The sequence below is a fragment of the Scophthalmus maximus genome, chromosome 7 (genome assembly GCF_022379125.1).
Source record: "Scophthalmus maximus strain ysfricsl-2021 chromosome 7, ASM2237912v1, whole genome shotgun sequence".
Taxonomy (NCBI): domain Eukaryota; kingdom Metazoa; phylum Chordata; class Actinopteri; order Pleuronectiformes; family Scophthalmidae; genus Scophthalmus; species Scophthalmus maximus.
This window is the reverse complement of record NC_061521.1, coordinates 9,904,635-9,925,075: the sequence shown is the minus strand read 5'-3', so window position 1 is coordinate 9,925,075 and position 20,441 is coordinate 9,904,635. Positions and strand designations below refer to the sequence as shown.

The following is a 20,441-nucleotide window of genomic DNA, read 5'->3' as shown; positions in this document are numbered from 1 at the left end:
TATTTTTCCAAATCCGTACCTGAGGTTCGTTCGCAGTACGTTCCTCAGAACACCCGAGGGAGACAGTTGCAGTTCTCCGGGACAGTAAAATAAGCAATGAGGGGGGTTTTGTTCGCGGGTGAGCGAACAAAACGCGGTGTTGCTGCGAGGGGTCTCCGCGCCCGTGCCATTCGTCGGCGGCGCGTAAAATAGGCTCTCAAAGACCCGATGCTCGCCTCTAAACGTGAAGTCGACAGTGAACGCCGGAGTCAACAGTCCCGACCTCTTGTTCGCGGGATGCGCACTCACCTTGGAGGAAGAGGAGCGAAGAGAGAGGAGTTGCGCCCGCGGCGAACAGTCCAGGCGCCTCCCGAAGGAACCTCGTCGCGGACAAGGAGGAAGGGGAATAAGTCCGAAAGCAAGTTCACGTTCCACCCCGGCGCAGACGGCTTTCACAAAAAGGCACCATTCCGTGAGGAGAGGGGAAACAAACTGGCCCACGGCGAACTGTCAATTCCCGTTGAAACGCGACACACGGAGAAGTCCTCAACAAAAGAGTCTCCGGTTGAGGTATCGGGGACTTTCTCCACGCCCAGGTGCCGAGTCACATGGTCTCCTCCAGGTGTGTGTGTGTGTGTGTGTGTGTGTGGCTCAGTTTGCATGGACACACCTGTGGGATCCGATCGGACGCGTCGCCTCTACACCGTCATCGCGGGGGGGTTGTGGTCGGAGAGAGCGACGCGCGCACTGGAGGAGATCCGACGCGCGCGGGTACGAACGGAACGGAGGAGGCTGGTTATTCCCCTCCCACTCCCCTCTCCCTGCCCGGCCACAGGACAGCGAGCGGCAAGTCGTAGAAGAGGGAGGGAGGGAGGGAGGCGGCGGCAAGTTGAGTCCTCTCTTCCTCGTCGACGCACCGAAGTATTTCCCCGGGCGGTGGGAGCGGCGCGGCGAACGACGTGTGGTCCGGATCCAACGGGAGACTTTGGGCGGCAGTTAGTTCCCAATCGTTCCAGTACCCACAATACCAACCAAAAAACTGCATGTCATGCCATAACAAAGAAGAGGAGAAAAACTTAAAATCTCATGAAATATGAGGCTTATGGGTCCGTTAAGTCGGATCACTTGTTGAATCCACGGCGGATTTGCGTAAAGGGAAGCTTGGCCCAGTGCAATCAAGAGTACAGTGGATCTCATCACGTGGTGTCGAGGATGCGGATCATTTGGGTTTGTATGCAGTTGCATGTAGAAATACATCTACGACGCTGTGCAGGTTCGCCACCACAAAACATTTTGACTTGTCACTGTTTGAAAAGTGTTACAAATAACAGACCCGTCCAGGTCAAGACAGTGTGGCTGCAAGGAAAACTAAACATCCACGTTTAGCATTTCAAGTCCATGTCATGTCCAAATATCCTCTGTAAATAATATCTATAAGGCACAGGGCTGTAGAAATACTGAGGTCATTAATCTAAAAAAAGGACAAGCCAGACACCAGAAAATGCCCTAGTTTAGTTTGAGCTTTGCTTTAAAAATAGCCTATAACCATTAAATTGATATTAGCATTTGCCCTCATAATGAGGTTTACGTAATTGTAGACTGTAAATGCCTCCTCAGGTCTGTAACCACACATTCCTGCAAACAATGCACAGGACATGACATCACTGTCCGAGCGGCCACAGCCATTTTGTTGCAGGTGCCCAAAAATAAAATTAAAAAAACAAAAAAGTATGAGATTTGAAAAATAGCCCGGAGCATGTGTCTGTCCAGAAAACAATCCCACATTTACTCAGGACAATCAACAGCCATCACCGCGGACAGCTTTAACCATATTCCCTTGAAAGGATATACAGTGGCGCCCAGTGAAAACTGCTGACAGGCTGTTCTGCCAGTGACACAAAGACACATTGCTGTTGGGTTTTTTCAAATGTTATGTCTTGATCCTCTGAGCACCAAGTTTCCCTGCACAGTCGTTGTATTGGGGGCAACAGCGGAAGGCTCATGCAGCATTTACCAATTAAATGAAATGAAAAAAACTTGAGTCTTTAAAGCTAATTATTATGTAAACTAGCAGCATTATCACCGTGGCCATTGTTTGTGGTGTTATGATGATTCACAGCGCTGTGCCAATTATATTACACGGCTCCTTTCCTGTACCTTTAGAATTCAGGTTGGATTATATTTGTCATTTATCTAAAAGCCTACCAAGCAACAGTAACATTAAATTAGCTGTCACTGGAAGCTCTGCCTGCAACACATTTGTTATATTGTGTTAGAGACTGAATGTAATTGCGCTGTCCCTGCCAATTAAACAGCTAAATAAAACATAAATAATCCATTGTTTTTTTTCATTCAAATGAACACAGAGCGTGCAAAGGGAATTTGGGGATATTTGTTTGGCTATAAAACATGTTCTAAAGCAGCCACCCTTTACTTATTTGTATTTCACGGAGCCCCGTTTGACTTTGTCCTTACACGAGCTTGATCATTATTATACAAATTAAATAGCGTGCTCTTTGTACTTTGGCTGCCGAATCATTAATCACAAGAAGTGTAATTTTGCAGCCCTGGAATCTAGTTACGTTTAAAACCGGGTAACTATAATTTATTGTCATTTGAATATGTGACAACCTTTGAATCAAGCCACGTGTTTTGGGTTGCTTTTGTAAGAAATTCCCAGTTTCTTGACAGATTCACGCGGAGAGGTGCTGAACCTTTCTATGATTTCCAATGTGTTCCATATGTGTATGAGTGCAACTCAAGCTTGATTGCCTCTAGCATCATCCAAGAGGTTATATGGACAGCAAATTTTTGCCTCGGAGCCTAGTATCAGATAACACTGCAATTTGGCACGCTGAATTTATGACTCTGTGTCATGTCTTGTTGTGTGGCTGAGTGTCAGTTTTTGTTGGTGATTTATGGCCATGCAAATGAGGCTGTCTGTTTGGGGAGATGTGCTGCCTTTGCGCAGTGGGCCCTGGAGCGAGGAGTGGAGACCGTGTGTGTGGGTGTGAGTCAGTCAGTCCCCAACTGCTGACACAGGCACAGAACTGGCTGAGATTCACAGAGCAAGATGGGGAGATGGCCTTCACGGGTCCTCACATTGACTGATGAGATCAAGGAGAAAGTAGGCCAAGCCAGACAAGTGTCAGGCAAACAGACGCCCAGAGATAGACTGAGAGAGAGAGAGGGAGACAAACACTCCCCAATCACAAATAGAGCTGGGGGAGTGGAAAAGTGGCAGGGCACAGCCAGGTTGTTTTGGGTCTGAGTTCAACATGTCCAGACCTGTTTGTCTAAAGAGTAATGAGGCTGCAGATTCTTGGAACATACTAGCCCAGGGGATGCCAGTCGCCAGGAAAGGCCAAGTCAAACTCTCTAAATTCACTAAAGTGGAATAGAAGTTCACTTTGTCCAACTAGATAGCCGGACTGTGATGACATTTTGATCAATGTGCCCATACCTTCCCGCATGCTCGTCTTTATGTTGCTTGAATAGTGATGATCTGTTATCACGCTGGTGTGGAGCAGTACCATTTATCATATAGTGTCCCTCAGCTGGTCCGGGCTGTAAACTGTTTGACTATCAACATATAACACAGCCTAATTGATTTAGTGCTCATATCAGATTCAAGGTTCAGAGTTCAGTCTGATGTCATGTGGTCACACTGCCCCCTGTAGGTGGCAGGTTATAGTTTCATTAACCGACAACCTCATTAACAAAGAAGAGGCTTAACAATTGACTCCAAGTCTCTTAAGTCCCACTATTTTAGCATTTAAAAACATGTAATAAATGTTAAATGACACACTATAAAATGCCTGTTTGCATGATGTGTAGTAAGTGTTAGTTAACAATTAGAACATCTTTCCATTTTACCGTATTGTCATTCACGATCTGTTGATACACCGGCCCCCACTTATTGGGGGACATTGGAGCATATGTGAGCACCATCAGTTTGCCATCACCGGCGCTCTAACTGCAGAAGACGACATTGATTTTTTTCTCGTAGGGTATAAGAGTTAAAGTAGAGTTATCGTTTAGGAGGTATTTGGCTATTTTTCACTACAGCTGGCTTATGCAGACTCTATGTATTAAATCCTCGCTGAGAGACATGCGACCTTCACAGATGAAGTTGCGTTAATCATATGGCGTAAGGTAAATAACTTAACATCGGTTATTCATTCTCGGCTTTCATACAAAATGGACAATTGTGCTTTTGGTCTTTTGTTCACGTGTCAAGTCTGGGAATGTAAATGCCACATTAGTCTCATGTTCTCTGCTTTTATTCACAGGCTCAGTAAAGAATTAGGAGGATTATTCCACACACTCTTGTTCCCTTGCTATGCAAGTGTGCTGTAAGTATCTATCGGCCTTTTTATCTCTTCTATCACCGGGTTGCCGAGTAGCGTTGCAGCAAATCTAAATATGCAGAAATACCTAATGGTGCAGTTGACAGACACAGGAATCCGTCACGGTGTTGAACGATGAAGGTGTGAGGGGAGACTCAACAGGGAGGTTATGTGAAGCATTAACATAACGACCTGCCTTCCTGACCTAGGTTTGTGTGACAAGTAGTAACAGAGCAAGGGAGGGATGTGTGAGTACTGAATGCAGCGCTCAGATCCTCCACAAAGGCACGTGTGACAAGGAGACATCAGGTTTAGCATAAAACGGACAGACAGGCTTATGGTGCCTTTCAGACTCAGTCTGGGAATAGCCACAAGCTGGGAATAGCAGGATGGCAGCAGTGTGTGGGATGGTGTGAACGGTCTGCAAGCGTGTGTGTGCGTGCGTGTGTGTCAGAGAAAGAATGTTTGATGGATGCTCAAAGATGCAAGTTAAGTTTATAATAATTATCACATGTACAATCTACACTCACATAGCCGTTTGGCACTGAGTAGTGAAATTAAGTTACTTTAAAAGTTTAGTCTTTAAAGTTTAGAGAGGAAACTAAAAGGCACCATGAGCGACATTTGTCTTCTCTTATCAGATGTCCTCTTGCTCTGGTTGAGCTGTCACTTTGCCCAAGAAAAATGTCACTGTTTCCCTCTCTCTGCTCATAACACAATCTAATCACACGTTGCCCAGCTCGTCCTGCATTGTCCAGGTGGCCCCACTCCGAGAGGGAACAGAGGGACTCTCAGCGTCTGTAAATGCCCTTAACCAGACTGATGTGATGCCACCCAGATTACACAAGGGGCCTGGGTACATCCTGCTTCACTTACGCGAAGATAAACAAATACACACACACACACACACACACACAGACACGTGTGCAACACACATCCATTCCCCATGAAGTCACTGATCAGTAACTCAAAAGAGGTTGCGTGTCCTTAACAAGGTCTGTAAATGTGTGATTATAGTGAGAAAGCTGCACTGTGTGGTCTAAGCTGGATCAGCCGGGTTGGCATATACACAGTCCACAGACTTAGCTGACAAGCTTACACTTCCCCAACCCAAAAACAGTGTCCAGCACCATGAGCTGCTCCACATGGTTTACGCTCGTTCAGATCATGACCTGAGTGTGAAAGGGAGTTTTTGGTTTCTGCCTCTTTTTTCGAGCCGCATGATCGATGGTTCGCGGGGAGGAGGATGGATAACTCTCGGCATGTCGAAGACTATATGCTTCCCATTGGGCCCCCTTTTGAATGAAACAGTAATATGTGGGCTGCCCAGCAGCCTGTGCTGAATGGCAGACACAGCGAGGCCATCTGCTACACTCTACTTCCATCCCTCTGCCTGTCAGTGGGGGGAGCCACAGCCCAAAGGGACATCAGCTGCTCTCAGGCAAACCCTTTTTCGTTCAACGGGTCAAGTCTAAGCCTCGCAGTGATGAGGCACCACCAAAACCAGGCCTCACTTATGGCATGGCCCAGGTGATTACAAATCCTCTCACATCGCTTGACTGGGCAGAGCTGGTGATAAAGGGGCAAATACTAATACAATGAAAAGTAATCAGGTGCCTCCGAGAATTAGAGGAGATTATTACTGTCACAGTTGTTAAATGACCATAACCCCAACGTGTGCTCAAATGCCTTTTAAGCCATGTTAAAAGGATCATCTTGTGAATTGAACTCGGTCCATGTGATGTGTTTCTTGGGTTGAGAAAAGAGATATTTGGGCTTTTCAGGTGAGGACGAAACAGAGGCTGGCAGGATTCATTTGAGATTACTTGGCGCAAACATGGTGTAATCCCCTTATCTGCGTACTTACCTGTCCCTGACAGTGATCCGAGCCTACCTCTATGAGCCTCATTGGCTTGACATTCTGGCAGGAGCAAATCCCTGTCTAATGTGTCAGCCCAGGCAGCCTTAACACCTGGCACACCAGTGCTTATCTGCTGAGCACCCAAAAAGCACCTGCATTATCCCAGGGGAGCTTCACAACAAGTGAAAGGCCTTCTAATATCCACACGGTAAAATTACATTTTGTGTCGTACCACAAGCACAGTGTGCAAAGCGTTCACCATTACTAGCCGCTCATGACCAGGGTCGGAAACACACATACTGAATCAGACACCGCTCATTTTGGCACCCACTGTCTTTGTGGATGTCTCCTCAAAAATCATAAATCTGGCTCATTATTTTTTTAATCAATGAGCGGTTTAGTCCCAGTTATTGTAACTGGGTTGGTACACCCCTCCCTGTAACCCATAATCTTAGGACTGCCATTAAAACAAGAAATATGACTCAATTTAACAGGTGAAAGGCTAAGTAATAGCAAAAACCATGATTCACCGCCGTAGACAACATTGCAGCTCGCGCTTCTTTAAATCTTTCTCAGGACTATGAAATATTCAAAGTCCTGGGCTTCCATAGCTGACAATCATAAATCGTCTCTGGCTCAGTGCCTGAAGTCCTTTGGACTTAACAAACACTAAATGTTGTTTAAGGCAATATTACAGTAGGACATCAATAACACACAGTATGTAGCTCAAGGGAAAATATGAAAACAAAATGTTGGTCTGGTCAGTCAGTTTCAGTTCTTGTGCTAAAGTCTGTCCCCCATCAGTATTGGTTTACCATTACCTTAACCTGAAACAAACCTTAGCTCAGATCTAACCAGTAATCTGTGCTCCTAAGGCCAAATGCATGGTCAAATGAACAAAATCAAAAGTTTGTTGTCAGGCCCCTACTGACCCTCATATATATGAGTTCATGGCCGATTCATTATTCTCACAGGGACCCAGAACCAAACCTACAGAGCTGATATTAAGTAGTCGATTATTTGATCAATAGAGATTTTGACACAGAGTTCCCTTCAAAGACGAGGCCAAAAGATGGAAGACTGGTCGTTGTCGATTTTGAATTTAAGCGATACAACTGACCGATCAACCGCGTTGTGCAGGGCAAAATACTAGTAAACCTGGTGATTTCAGGGGCCCCTGGCTTGTTTTCTCTGACCCTGGCCACAGAGGGGCGCCAGAGGGAACATCATTTTAATGGGAAACACTATTTGACATAGGCTACTTACTGACCAGGGATCCTACTTTTATCTCTGAACGCCCGGTGTGGATTAATTGTCTTGTTTTTTTTTTTTTTTTTTTAACATTTTGACTATTTCGAAAACCAAACAAGGATTTCCTCTCGAGAGTTTTAACTTCTTCAACAGACTTCTTGTTGCTGGTGAGTCAAATCTTTCAAGTTACATAAACATTTTACTGAACCCGCGCAGTTCATTATAACCCTCTAACGTTTCTGAACGTCAAAGATTGTACTGTAGAAACAAACCGCGTGGAGCTGTGTTTTTTTTCTTTCGTGGAGGATGGTGTAAATGACCGTTTTTGGTTAGTTTCTCCTTCGTGATTCAAGTGGAGCGGGTTTGTCCTCGTCTACACTGACATCTAGCGGTGGTTCAGTATCATAACATTGTCGAGGGAGCCGTGATGCACTGGAGCCAGTTTTCCCAATGTTTTTTTAAAATCTTGTTCCTCTGTGAATATGTCTGAAATTGCGACATATATATTTCCGTACATATACAGGACAATGTTTGTCTACTGTTGCAACACCGCAGCACCCCCCTCCGAGCTTTTGCATGTGACCCGCCCCCTAAGAGGAATTTGTGAATATAAATTAGAAATAAGCACACCCAACATATTCATATGCATGAATTAAACATCCACTGTGATATTGTCTTCCGTATGTAATCTTTGTGCTTATGTAAACACGTGTATTCCTTTAAATGAAGGAAACGTTTACGCCGGGGGCGGGAGTGACAGTACGATGCTCGCGAGAGGGCTGCAATCCCATGATGCATTGCGTCTTGGCGAACGTGTGGAAAAAAGCATAAACTTCCTCATAAAACAAACGAACAAGAGAAACCAAACCGAATTGCGACTGGTGGAGTTTGTGCTTTTAGTCGTGCTCGGGGGTCCGTGGGACCGTGGTGAATTTAACAACGTGCACCGTAACTCAGCAACGTGTGTGGCGGAGTGAGCTCGGTGATGTCTGCTATTTCAAGTCAGCTTTGCGCAGTGGCAGTATCGTAGCCTATGAGGTTTATCCGAGGCGCGATTATTGCTAGTTGAAAACTTTACCCAATACCCCGCCTAGACGACTTGCAATATAGTCGGCGACGGCAATTTTTGACGGTCTCCAAGGAGACTGATCACATGTGAACGTTAAATCTAAATGATCATTATGTGTAAATCACTATATGCAAAATGGATTGCGTGTTTGTAATCGAAAGCAAACCAACAGTTAAGACTCACTGCTGTCCCATCACACATCACCTTACCGACTACTTTGTTATTGTCTATATTATATGCCATCGTTGTGGCTATAGTCCAACCAGGATACGGACCAGGGACAATACAGGACGATAACTCTTAGTTCAGTGAAGACTTTACTCTTAACTCTTCCGTTTCTGCCGCATCTTCTCGTTGGGCTCTTTGTTTACCACGCGACCGACATATGGTCAGGAAGTAAAAAGCCCGACACGGTCGAAAACATGTGAACTCGTCTCTTCAGTGTGGCTATGTTTAGGGAGCCATAAACAGAGACGTACAGGGCGCTACGTCACTTCCGGTGGCGACCTCTTTCAGTTTTCTTTTCTTTTCCACGCTACACACGTGTGTTTTTATGTTTGATCGTTTGTTCATAACTTATTCGGATTGACAAGACCTTACTAAAAAACTCCACCACTGAGTCATATCTGAATTGTGCAGCCTTATAATGCCCAACGGTTTTATGAAAACAGTTCCGGAAACATTTTCATTATCCAGCCCTTCTTCTATATATAGGGTGTCAGCCAGTAGATTAATATATAAATATATATATCATAAAGTGCCAATGGTTCCGCACTGGGGATCGTATGGTTTAAAAATATATATCATAAAGTGCCAATGGTTCCGCACTGGGGATCGTATGGTTTATATTTGCATATGAGAATGTATTGTTACTGCCATGAAACCACACCCACTATGAAAACCCTGACAGAGATGTGGGGAGAGCGGAGAGGGATGGACGTCTCTCACTGAAAATCATCAGCTTTGCGCAGTGGCAGTATCGTAGCCTATGAGGTTTATCCGAGGCGTGATTATTGCTAGTTGAAAACTTTACCCAATACCCCGCCTAGACGACTTGAAATATAGTCGGCGACGGCAATTTTTGACGGTCTCTATGGAGACTCATAACAGTGTGAGAAAATAAATATTAACGTCTAGAAAGTTATAGTTTATCTAAACATTCTTCAGGTTCTAAGTCATTCATTATCTGCCGAACTAGTATTTCAAAATGTACACTTGTAGTCTGCAATAACTTGTTGTAATAAGTAGTAATAACCGTATCTAACTGAATATTTTGATTATAGTGAGTGTCTTTGGTTGAATATACTAAGGAAATGATCAAATGAATGTAATAGAGTAGGAAGTTCAAAATATACCTCTGAGTTGTAGTAAAATAGCAGTAATAGAAATACTCAAGTAATATACATCCACATCAAAATTGTGGTGAATTACATTACTAGAAGGTACAACATGTAGTCACTCTCCACCATTATTCCAACAAGGAAATAATTAGCCCCACCCACCACAGTTATTACCCACAAGGTCCCCCATAGCCCCCGACACAAGTGAGGCCAGATTATTGAGACCATCCCTCTGGAAATCACAGCTGGTATCTCTGCGCAGTGGCAGTATCGTAGCCTATGAGGTTTATCCGAGGCGTGATTATTGCTAGTTGAAAACTTTACCCAATACCCCGCCTAGACGACTTGAAATATAGTCGGCGACGGCAATTTTTGACGGTCTCTATGGAGACTCATAACAGTGTGAGAAAATAAAAATCAGGTCTAGAATGTTACAATATATCTAAACATTCTTCAGGTTCTAAGTCATTCATTATCTGCAGAACTAGTATTTCAAAATGTACACTTGTAGTCTCCAATAACGTGTTGTAATAAGTAGTAATAACCATATCTAACTGAATATTTTGATTATAGTTAGTGTCTTTGGTTGAATATACTAAGGACATGATCAAATGAATGTAATAGAGTAGGAAGTTCAAAATATACCTCCGAGTTGTAGTAAGATAGCAGTAATAGAAATACTCAAGTAATATACATCCACATCAAAATTGTGGTGAATTACATTACTAGAATGTACAACATGTAGTCACTCTCCACCATTATTCCAACAAGGAAATAATTAGCCCCACCCACCACAGTTATTACCCACAAGGTCCCCCATAGGCCCCGACACAAGTGAGGCCAGATTATTGAGATCATCCCTCTGGAAATCACAGCTGGTATCTCTGCGCAGTGGCAGTATCGTAGCCTATGAGGTTCATCTGAGGCGTGATTATTGCTAGTTGAAAACTTTACCCAATACCCCGCCTAGACGACTTGAAATATAGTCGGCGACGGCAATTTTTGACGGTCTCTACGGAGACTCATAACAGTGTGAGAAAATAGGTATTAATGTCTAGGGAGTTATAATTTATCTAAACATTCTTCAGGTTCTAAGTCATTCATTATCTGCAGAACTAGTATTTCAAAATGTACACTTGTAGTCTCCAATAACTTGTTGTAATAAGTAGTAATAACCATATCTAACTGAATATTTTGATTATAGTTAGTGTCTTTGGTTGAATATACTAATGACATGATCAAATGAATGTAATAGAGTAGGAAGTTCAAAATATACCTCTGAGTTGTAGTAAGATAGCAGTAATAGAAATACTCAAGTAATATACATCCACGTCAAAATTGTGGTGAATTACAGTACTAGAATGTACAACATGTAGTCACTCTCCACCACTATTCCAACAAGGAAATAATTAGCACCACCCACCACAGTTATAACCGACAAAAGGTCCCCCATAGCCCCCGACACAAGTGAGGCCAGATTATTGAGACCATCCCTCTGGAAATCACAGCTGGTATCTCTGCGCAGTGGCAGTATCGTAGCCTATGAGATTTATCCGAGGCGTGATTATTGCTAGTTGAAAACTTTACCTAATACCCCGCCTAGACGACTTGAAATATAGTCGGCGACGGCAATTTTTGACGGTCTCTACGGAGACTCATAACAGTGTGAGAAAATAGGTATTAATGTCTAGAGAGTTATAATTTATCTAAACATTCTTCAGGTTCTAAGTCATTCTTTATCTGCAGAACTAGTATTTCAAAATGTACACTTGTAGTCTCCAATAACGTGTTGTAATAAGTAGATATAACCGTATCTAACTGAATATTTTGATTATAGTTAGTGTCTTTGGTTGAATATACTAAGGAAATGATCAAATGAATGTAATAGAGTAGGAAGTTCAAAAAATATACCTCTGAGTTGTAGTAAGATAGCAGTAATAGAAATACTCAAGTAATATACATCCACATCAAAATTGTGGTGAATTACAGTACTAGAATGTACAGCATGTAGTCACTCTCCACCACTATTCCAACAAGGAAATAATTAGCCCCACCCACCACAGTTATAACCCACAAGGTCCCCCATAGCCCCCGACACAAGTGAGGCCAGATTATTGAGACCATCCCTCTGGAAATCACAGCTGGTATCTCTGCGCAGTGGCAGTATCGTAGCCTATGAGGTTTATCCGAGGCGTGATTATTGCTAGTTGAAAACTTTACCCAATACCCCGCCTAGACGACTTGAAATATAGTCGGCGACGGCAATTTTTGACGGTCTCTACGGAGACTCATAACAGTGTGAGAAAATAAAAATCAGGTCTAGAATGTTACAATATATCTAAACATTCTTCAGGTTCTAAGTCATTCATTATCTGCAGAACTAGTATTTCAAAATGTACACTTGTAGTCTCCAATAACGTGTTGTAATAAGTAGTAATAACCGTATCTAACTGACTATTTTGATTATAGTTAGTGTCTTTGGTTGAATATACTAAGGAAATGATCAAATGAATGTAATAGAGTAGGAAGTTCAAAAAATATACCTCTGAGTTGTAGTAAGATAGCAGTAATAGAAATACTCAAGTAATATACATCCACATCAAAATTGTGGTGAATTACAGTACTAGAATGTACAGCATGTAGTCACTCTCCACCACTATTCCAACAAGGAAATAATTAGCCCCACCCACCACAGTTATAACCCACAAGGTCCCCCATAGCCCCCGACACAAGTGAGGCAAGATTATTGAGACCATCCCTCTGGAAATCACAGCTGGTATCTCTGCGCAGTGGCAGTATCGTAGCCTATGAGGTTTATCCGAGGCGTGATTATTGCTAGTTGAAAACTTTACCCAATACCCCGCCTAGACGACTTGAAATATAGTCGGCGACGGCAATTTTTGACGGTCTCTACGGAGACTCATAACAGTGTGAGAAAATAAAAAATCCGGTCTAGAATGTTACAATATATCTAAACATTCTTCAGGTTCTAAGTCATTCATTATCTGCAGAACTAGTATTTCAAAATGTACACTTGTAGTCTGCAATAACTTGTTGTAATAAGTAGTAATAACCGTATCTAACTGAATATTTTGATTATAGTGAGTGTCTTTGGTTGAATATACTAAGGAAATGATCAAATGAATGTAATAGAGTAGGAAGTTCAAAATATACCTCTGAGTTGTAGTAAAATAGCAGTAATAGAAATACTCAAGTAATATACATCCACATCAAAATTGTGGTGAATTACATTACTAGAAGGTACAACATGTAGTCACTCTCCACCATTATTCCAACAAGGAAATAATTAGCCCCACCCACCACAGTTATTACCCACAAGGTCCCCCATAGCCCCCGACACAAGTGAGGCCAGATTATTGAGACCATCCCTCTGGAAATCACAGCTGGTATCTCTGCGCAGTGGCAGTATCGTAGCCTATGAGGTTTATCCGAGGCGTGATTATTGCTAGTTGAAAACTTTACCCAATACCCCGCCTAGACGACTTGAAATATAGTCGGTGACGGCAATTTTTGACGGTCTCTATGGAGACTCATAACAGTGTGAGAAAATAAAAATCAGGTCTAGAATGTTACAATATATCTAAACATTCTTCAGGTTCTAAGTCATACATTATCTGCAGAACTAGTATTTCAAAATGTACACTTGTAGTCTCCAATAACGTGTTGTAATAAGTAGTAATAACCATATCTAACTGAATATTTTGATTATAGTTAGTGTCTTTGGTTGAATATACTAAGGACATGATCAAATGAATGTAATAGAGTAGGAAGTTCAAAATATACCTCCGAGTTGTAGTAAGATAGCAGTAATAGAAATACTCAAGTAATATACATCCACATCAAAATTGTGGTGAATTACAGTACTAGAATGTACAACATGTAGTCACTCTCCACCATTATTCCAACAAGGAAATAATTAGCCCCACCCACCACAGTTATTACCCACAAGGTCCCCCATAGCCCCCGACACAAGTGAGGCCAGATTATTGAGATCATCCCTCTGGAAATCACAGCTGGTATCTCTGCGCAGTGGCAGTATCGTAGCCTATGAGGTTCATCTGAGGCGTGATTATTGCTAGTTGAAAACTTTACCCAATACCCCGCCTAGACGACTTGAAATATAGTCGGCGACGGCAATTTTTGACGGTCTCTACGGAGACTCATAACAGTGTGAGAAAATAGGTATTAATGTCTAGAGAGTTATAATTTATCTAAACATTCTTCAGGTTCTAAGTCATTCATTATCTGCAGAACTAGTATTTCAAAATGTACACTTGTAGTCTCCAATAACGTGTTGTAATAAGTAGTAATAACCATATCTAACTGAATATTTTGATTATAGTTAGTGTCTTTGGTTGAATATACTAAGGACATGATCAAATGAATGTAATAGAGTAGGAAGTTCAAAATATACCTCTGAGTTGTAGTAAGATAGCAGTAATAGAAATACTCAAGTAATATACATCCACGTCAAAATTGTGGTGAATTACAGTACTAGAATGTACAACATGTAGTCACTCTCCACCACTATTCCAACAAGGAAATAATTAACACCACCCACCACAGTTATAACCGACAAAAGGTCCCCCATAGCCCCCGACACAAGTGAGGCCAGATTATTGAGACCATCCCTCTGGAAATCACAGCTGGTATCTCTGCGCAGTGGCAGTATCGTAGCCTATGAGGTTTATCCGAGGCGTGATTATTGCTAGTTGAAAACTTTACCCAATATCCCGCCTAGACGACTTGAAATATAGTCGGCGACGGTAATTTTTGACGGTCTCTATGGAGACTCATAACAGTGTGAGAAAATAAAAATCAGGTCTAGAATGTTACAATATATCTAAACATTCTTCAGGTTCTAAGTCATTCATTATCTGCCGAACTAGTATTTCAAAATGTACACTTGTAGTCTCCAATAACGTGTTGTAATAAGTAGATATAACCGTATCTAACTGAATATTTTGATTATAGTTAGTGTCTTTGGTTGAATATACTAAGGAAATGATCAAATGAATGTAATAGAGTAGGAAGTTCAAAATATACCTCTGAGTTGTAGTAAGATAGCAGTAATAGAAATACTCAAGTAATATACATCCACATCAAAATTGTGATGAATTACAGTTCTAGAATGTACAACATGTAGTCACTCTCCACCACTATTCCAACAAGGAAATAATTAGCCCCACCCACCACAGTTATAACCCACAAGGTCCCCCATAGCCCCCGACACAAGTGAGGCCAGATTATTGAGACCATCCCTCTGGAAATCACAGCTGGTATCTCTGCGCAGTGGCAGTATCGTAGCCTATGAGGTTTATCCGAGGCGTGATTATTGCTAGTTGAAAACTTTACCCAATACCCCGCCTAGACGACTTGAAATGTAGTCGGCGACGGCAATTTTTGACGGTCTCTATGGAGACTCATAACAGTGTGAGAAAATAAAAATCAGGTCTAGAATGTTACAATATATCTAAACATTCTTCAGGTTCTAAGTCATTCATTATCTGCAGAACTAGTATTTCAAAATGTACACTTGTAGTCTCCAATAACGTGTTGTAATAAGTAGTAATAACCATATCTAACTGAATATTTTGATTATAGTTAGTGTCTTTGGTTGAATATACTAAGGACATGATCAAATGAATGTAATAGAGTAGGAAGTTCAAAATATACCTCCGAGTTGTAGTAAGATAGCAGTAATAGAAATACTCAAGTAATATACATCCACATCAAAATTGTGGTGAATTACATTACTAGAATGTACAATATGTAGTCACTCTCCACCATTATTCCAACAAGGAAATAATTAGCCCCACCCACCACAGTTATTACCCACAAGGTCCCCCATAGCCCCCGACACAAGTGAGGCCAGATTATTGAGACCATCCCTCTGGAAATCACAGCTGGTATCTCTGCGCAGTGGCAGTATCGTAGCCTATGAGGTTTATCCGAGGCGTGATTATTGCTAGTTGAAAACTTTACCCAATACCCCGCCTAGACGACTTGAAATATAGTTGGCGACGGCAATTTTTGACGGTCTCTATGGAGACTCATAACAGTGTGAGAAAATAAAAATCAGGTCTAGAATGTTACAATATATCTAAACATTCTTCAGGTTCTAAGTCATACATTATCTGCAGAACTAGTATTTCAAAATGTACACTTGTAGTCTCCAATAACGTGTTGTAATAAGTAGTAATAACCATATCTAACTGAATATTTTGATTATAGTTAGTGTCTTTGGTTGAATATACTAAGGACATGATCAAATGAATGTAATAGAGTAGGAAGTTCAAAATATACCTCTGAGTTGTAGTAATATAGCAGTAATAGAAATACTCAAGTAATATACATCCACATCAAAATTGTGGTGAATTACATTACTAGAATGTACAACATGTAGTCACTCTCCACCATTATTCCAACAAGGAAATAATTAGCCCCACCCACCACAGTTATTACCCACAAGGTCTCCCATAGCCCCCGACACAAGTGAGGCCAGATTATTGAGATCATCCCTCTGGAAATCACAGCTGGTATCTCTGCGCAGTGGCAGTATCGTAGCCGATGAGGTTCATCTGAGGCGTGATTATTGCTAGTTGAAAACTTTACCCAATACCCCGCCTAGACGACTTGAAATATAGTCGGCGACGGCCAGTTTTGACGGTCTCTACGGAGACTCATAACAGTGTGAGAAAATAGGTATTAATGTCTAGAAAGTTATAATTTATCTAAACATTCTTCAGGTTCTAAGTCATTCATTATCTGCAGAACTAGTATTTCAAAATGTACACTTGTAGTCTCCAATAACTTGTTGTAATAAGTAGTAATAACCATATCTAACTGAATATTTTGATTATAGTTAGTGTCTTTGGTTGAATATACTAAGGACATGATCAAATGAATGTAATAGAGTAGGAAGTTCAAAATATACCTCTGAGTTGTAGTAAGATAGCAGTAATAGAAATACTCAAGTAATATACATCCACGTCAAAATTATGGTGAATTACAGTACTAGAATGTACAACATGTAGTCACTCTCCACCACTATTCCAACAAGGAAATAATTAACACCACCCACCACAGTTATAACCGACAAAAGGTCCCCCATAGCCGCCGACACAAGTGAGGCCAGATTATTGAGATCATCCCTCTGGAAATCACAGCTGGTATCTCTGCGCAGTGGCAGTATCGTAGCCTATGAGGTTCATCTGAGGCGTGATTATTGCTAGTTGAAAACTTTACCCAATACCCCGCCTAGACGACTTGAAATATAGTCGGCGACGGCAATTTTTGACGGTCTCTACGGAGACTCATAACAGTGTGAGAAAATAAATATTAACGTCTAGAAAGTTATAGTTTATCTAAACATTCTTCAGGTTCTAAGTCATTCATTATCTGCAGAACTAGTATTTCAAAATGTACACTTGTAGTCTCCAATAACTTGTTGTAATAAGTAGTAATAACCGTATCTAACTGAATATTTTGATTATAGTTAGTGTCTTTGGTTGAATATACTAAGGAAATGATCAAATGAATGTAATAGAGTAGGAAGTTCAAAATATACCTCTGAGTTGTAGTAAGATAGCAGTAATAGAAATACTCAAGTAATATACATCCACATCAAAATTGTGGTGAATTACAGTGCTAGAATGTACAACATGTAGTCACTCTCCACCACTATTCCAACAAGGAAATAATTAACACCACCCACCACAGTTATAACCGACAAAAGGTCCCCCATAGCCCCCGACACAAGTGAGGCCAGATTATTGAGACCATCCCTCTGGAAATCACAGCTGGTATCTCTGCGCAGTGGCAGTATCGTAGCCTATGAGGTTTATCCGAGGCGTGATTATTGCTAGTTGAAAACTTTACCCAATACCCCGCCTAGACGACTTGAAATATAGTCGGCGACGGCAATTTTTGACGGTCTCTATGGAGACTCATAACAGTGTGAGAAAATAAAAATCAGGTCTAGAATGTTACAATATATCTAAACATTCTTCAGGTTCTAAGTCATTCATTATCTGCCGAACTAGTATTTCAAAATGTACACTTGTAGTCTCCAATAACGTGTTGTAATAAGTAGTAATAACCGTATCTAACTGAATACTTTGATTATAGTTAGTGTCTTTGGTTGAATATACTAAGGACATGATCAAATGAATGTAATAGAGTAGGAAGTTCAAAATATACCTCTGAGTTGTAGTAAGATAGCAGTAATAGAAATACTCAAGTAATATACATCCACATTAAATTGTGGTGAATTACATTACTAGAATGTACAACATGTAGTCACTCTCCACCATTATTCCAACAAGGAAATAATTAGCCCCACCCACCACAGTTATTACCCACAAGGTCCCCCATAGCCCCCGACACAAGTGAGGCCAGATTATTGAGACCATCCCTCTGGAAATCACAGCTGGTATCTCTGCGCAGTGGCAGTATCGTAGCCTATGAGGTTTATCCGAGGCGTGATTATTGCTAGTTGAAAACTTTACCCAATACCCCGCCTAGACGACTTGAAATATAGTCGGCGACGGCAATTTTTGACGGTCTCTATGGAGACTCATAACAGTGTGAGAAAATAAAAATCAGGTCTAGAATGTTACAATATATCTAAACATTCTTCAGGTTCTAAGTCATTCATTATCTGCAGAACTAGTATTTCAAAATGTACACGTGTAGTCTCCAATAACGTGTTGTAATAAGTAGATATAACCGTATCTAACTGACTATTTTGATTATAGTTAGTGTCTTTGGTTGAATATACTAAGGACATGATCAAATGAATGTAATAGAGTAGGAAGTTCAAAATATACCTCTGAGTTGTAGTAAGATAGCAGTAATAGAAATACTCAAGTAATATACATCCACGTCAAAATTGTGGTGAATTACAGTACTAGAATGTACAACATGTAGTCACTCTCCACCACTATTCCAACAAGGAAATAATTAGCACCACCCACCACAGTTATAACCGACAAAAGGTCCCCCATAGCCCCCGACACAAGTGAGGCCAGATTATTGAGACCATCCCTCTGGAAATCACAGCTGGTATCTCTGCGCAGTGGCAGTATCGTAGCCTATGAGGTTCATCCGAGGCGTGATTATTGCTAGTTGAAAACTTTACCCAATACCCCGCCTAGACGACTTGAAATATAGTCGGCGACGGCAATTTTTGACGGTCTCTACGGAGACTCATAACAGTGTGAGAAAATAGATATTAATGTGTAGAGAGTTATAATTTATCCAAACATTCTTCAGGTTCTAAGTCATTCATTATCTGCAGAACTAGTATTTCAAAATGTACACTTGTAGTCTCCAATAACGTGTTGTAATAAGTAGTAATAACCGTATCTAACTGAATATTTTGATTATAGTTAGTGTCTTTGGTTGAATATACTAAGGACATGATCAAATGAATGTAATAGAGTAGGAAGTTCAAAATATACCTCTGAGTTGTAGTAAGATAGCAGTAATAGAAATACTCAAGTAATATACATCCACGTCAAAATTGTGGTGAATTACAGTACTAGAATGTACAACATGTAGTCACTCTCCACCACTATTCCAACAAGGAAATAATTAACACCACCCACCACAGTTATAACCGACAAAAGGTCCCCCATAGCCCCCGACAAAAGTGAGGCCAGATTATTGAGACCATCCCTCTGGAAATCACAGCTGGTATCTCTGCGCAGTGGCAGTATCGTAGCCTATGAGGTTTACCCGAGGCGTGATTATTGCTAGTTGAAAACTTTACCCAATACCCCGCCTAGACGACTTGAAATATAGTCGGCGACGGCAATTTTTGACGGTCTCTATGGAGACTCATAACAGTGTGAGAAAATAAAAATCAGGTCTAGAATGTTACAATATATCTAAACATTCTTCAGGTTCTAAGTCATACATTATCTGCAGAACTAGTATTTCAAAATGTACACTTGTAGTCTCTAATAACGTGTTGTAATAAGTAGTAATAACCATATCTAACTGAATATTTTGATTATAGTTAGTGTCTTTGGTTGAATATACTAAGGACATGATCAAATGAATGTAATAGAGTAGGAAGTTCAAAATATACCTCTGAGTTGTAGTAAGATAGCAGTAATAGAAATACTCAAGTAATATACATCCACATCAAAATTGTGGTGAATTACATTACTAGAATGTACAACATGTAGTCACTCTCCACCATTATTCCAACAAGGAAATAATTAGCCCCACCCACCACAGTTATTACCCACAAGGTCCCCCATAGCCCCCGACACAAGTGAGGCCAGATTATTGAGATCATCCCTCTGGAAATCACAGCTGGTATCTCTGCGCAGTGGCAGTATCGTAGCCTATGAGGTTCATCTGAGGCGTGATTATTGCTAGTTGAAAACTTTACCCAATACCCCGCCTAGACGACTTGAAATATAGTCGGCGACGGCAATTTTTGACGGTCTCTACGGAGACTCATAACAGTGTGAGAAAATAGGTATTAATGTCTAGAGAGTTATAATTTATCTAAACATTCTTCAGGTTCTAAGTCATTCATTATCTGCAGAACTAGT

General features: G+C 41.2%; 2 protein-coding genes and 19 non-coding genes across 22 annotated transcripts in view; 20 read left to right on the top strand and 1 right to left on the bottom strand.

The window, feature by feature from the left end:
* plxnb2b (plexin b2b) overlaps positions 1–1,045 on the bottom strand; it is a 116,762-nt gene extending 115,717 nt beyond the window's left edge. The window contains exon 1 of the mRNA XM_047333197.1: positions 289–1,045. The gene's annotated coding sequence lies outside the window, so the exon portion shown is untranslated. The remainder of the gene's footprint in view (positions 1–288) is intronic.
* A 6,431-nt stretch (positions 1,046–7,476) lies between these two features.
* The window catches only part of shisal1b (shisa like 1b), a 130,128-nt gene continuing 117,163 nt past the window's right edge, over positions 7,477–20,441 (top strand). The window contains exon 1 of one of the 2 annotated variants that reach the window (XM_035643160.2): positions 7,477–7,607. The gene's annotated coding sequence lies outside the window, so the exon portion shown is untranslated. The remainder of the gene's footprint in view (positions 7,608–20,441) is intronic. The other variant, XM_047333455.1, reaches the window with a different exon arrangement.
* Positions 8,445–8,585, top strand: LOC118316043. Its single transcript, XR_004795047.2, has one exon. It is a non-coding gene; the product is annotated as a U4 spliceosomal RNA (small nuclear RNA).
* LOC118316045 lies at positions 9,469–9,609 on the top strand. Its single transcript, XR_004795049.1, has one exon. It is a non-coding gene; the product is annotated as a U4 spliceosomal RNA (small nuclear RNA).
* On the top strand, positions 10,100–10,240 carry LOC124850368. The gene has a single exon (XR_007031269.1). It is a non-coding gene; the product is annotated as a U4 spliceosomal RNA (small nuclear RNA).
* Positions 10,730–10,870, top strand: LOC124850388. Its single transcript, XR_007031289.1, has one exon. It is a non-coding gene; the product is annotated as a U4 spliceosomal RNA (small nuclear RNA).
* Positions 11,363–11,503, top strand: LOC124850393. Its single transcript, XR_007031294.1, has one exon. It is a non-coding gene; the product is annotated as a U4 spliceosomal RNA (small nuclear RNA).
* Positions 11,996–12,136, top strand: LOC118316063. Its single transcript, XR_004795067.1, has one exon. It is a non-coding gene; the product is annotated as a U4 spliceosomal RNA (small nuclear RNA).
* Positions 12,628–12,768, top strand: LOC118316055. Its single transcript, XR_004795059.2, has one exon. It is a non-coding gene; the product is annotated as a U4 spliceosomal RNA (small nuclear RNA).
* Positions 13,259–13,399, top strand: LOC124850376. The gene has a single exon (XR_007031277.1). It is a non-coding gene; the product is annotated as a U4 spliceosomal RNA (small nuclear RNA).
* On the top strand, positions 13,889–14,029 carry LOC124850387. The gene has a single exon (XR_007031288.1). It is a non-coding gene; the product is annotated as a U4 spliceosomal RNA (small nuclear RNA).
* Positions 14,522–14,662, top strand: LOC124850378. Its single transcript, XR_007031279.1, has one exon. It is a non-coding gene; the product is annotated as a U4 spliceosomal RNA (small nuclear RNA).
* LOC124850372 lies at positions 15,152–15,292 on the top strand. The gene has a single exon (XR_007031273.1). It is a non-coding gene; the product is annotated as a U4 spliceosomal RNA (small nuclear RNA).
* LOC118316050 lies at positions 15,782–15,922 on the top strand. Its single transcript, XR_004795054.2, has one exon. It is a non-coding gene; the product is annotated as a U4 spliceosomal RNA (small nuclear RNA).
* LOC124850397 lies at positions 16,412–16,552 on the top strand. The gene has a single exon (XR_007031298.1). It is a non-coding gene; the product is annotated as a U4 spliceosomal RNA (small nuclear RNA).
* LOC124850386 lies at positions 17,045–17,185 on the top strand. The gene has a single exon (XR_007031287.1). It is a non-coding gene; the product is annotated as a U4 spliceosomal RNA (small nuclear RNA).
* Positions 17,678–17,818, top strand: LOC124850367. The gene has a single exon (XR_007031268.1). It is a non-coding gene; the product is annotated as a U4 spliceosomal RNA (small nuclear RNA).
* LOC118316049 lies at positions 18,307–18,447 on the top strand. The gene has a single exon (XR_004795053.1). It is a non-coding gene; the product is annotated as a U4 spliceosomal RNA (small nuclear RNA).
* Positions 18,939–19,079, top strand: LOC118316076. The gene has a single exon (XR_004795080.2). It is a non-coding gene; the product is annotated as a U4 spliceosomal RNA (small nuclear RNA).
* On the top strand, positions 19,572–19,712 carry LOC124850375. The gene has a single exon (XR_007031276.1). It is a non-coding gene; the product is annotated as a U4 spliceosomal RNA (small nuclear RNA).
* On the top strand, positions 20,202–20,342 carry LOC124850385. The gene has a single exon (XR_007031286.1). It is a non-coding gene; the product is annotated as a U4 spliceosomal RNA (small nuclear RNA).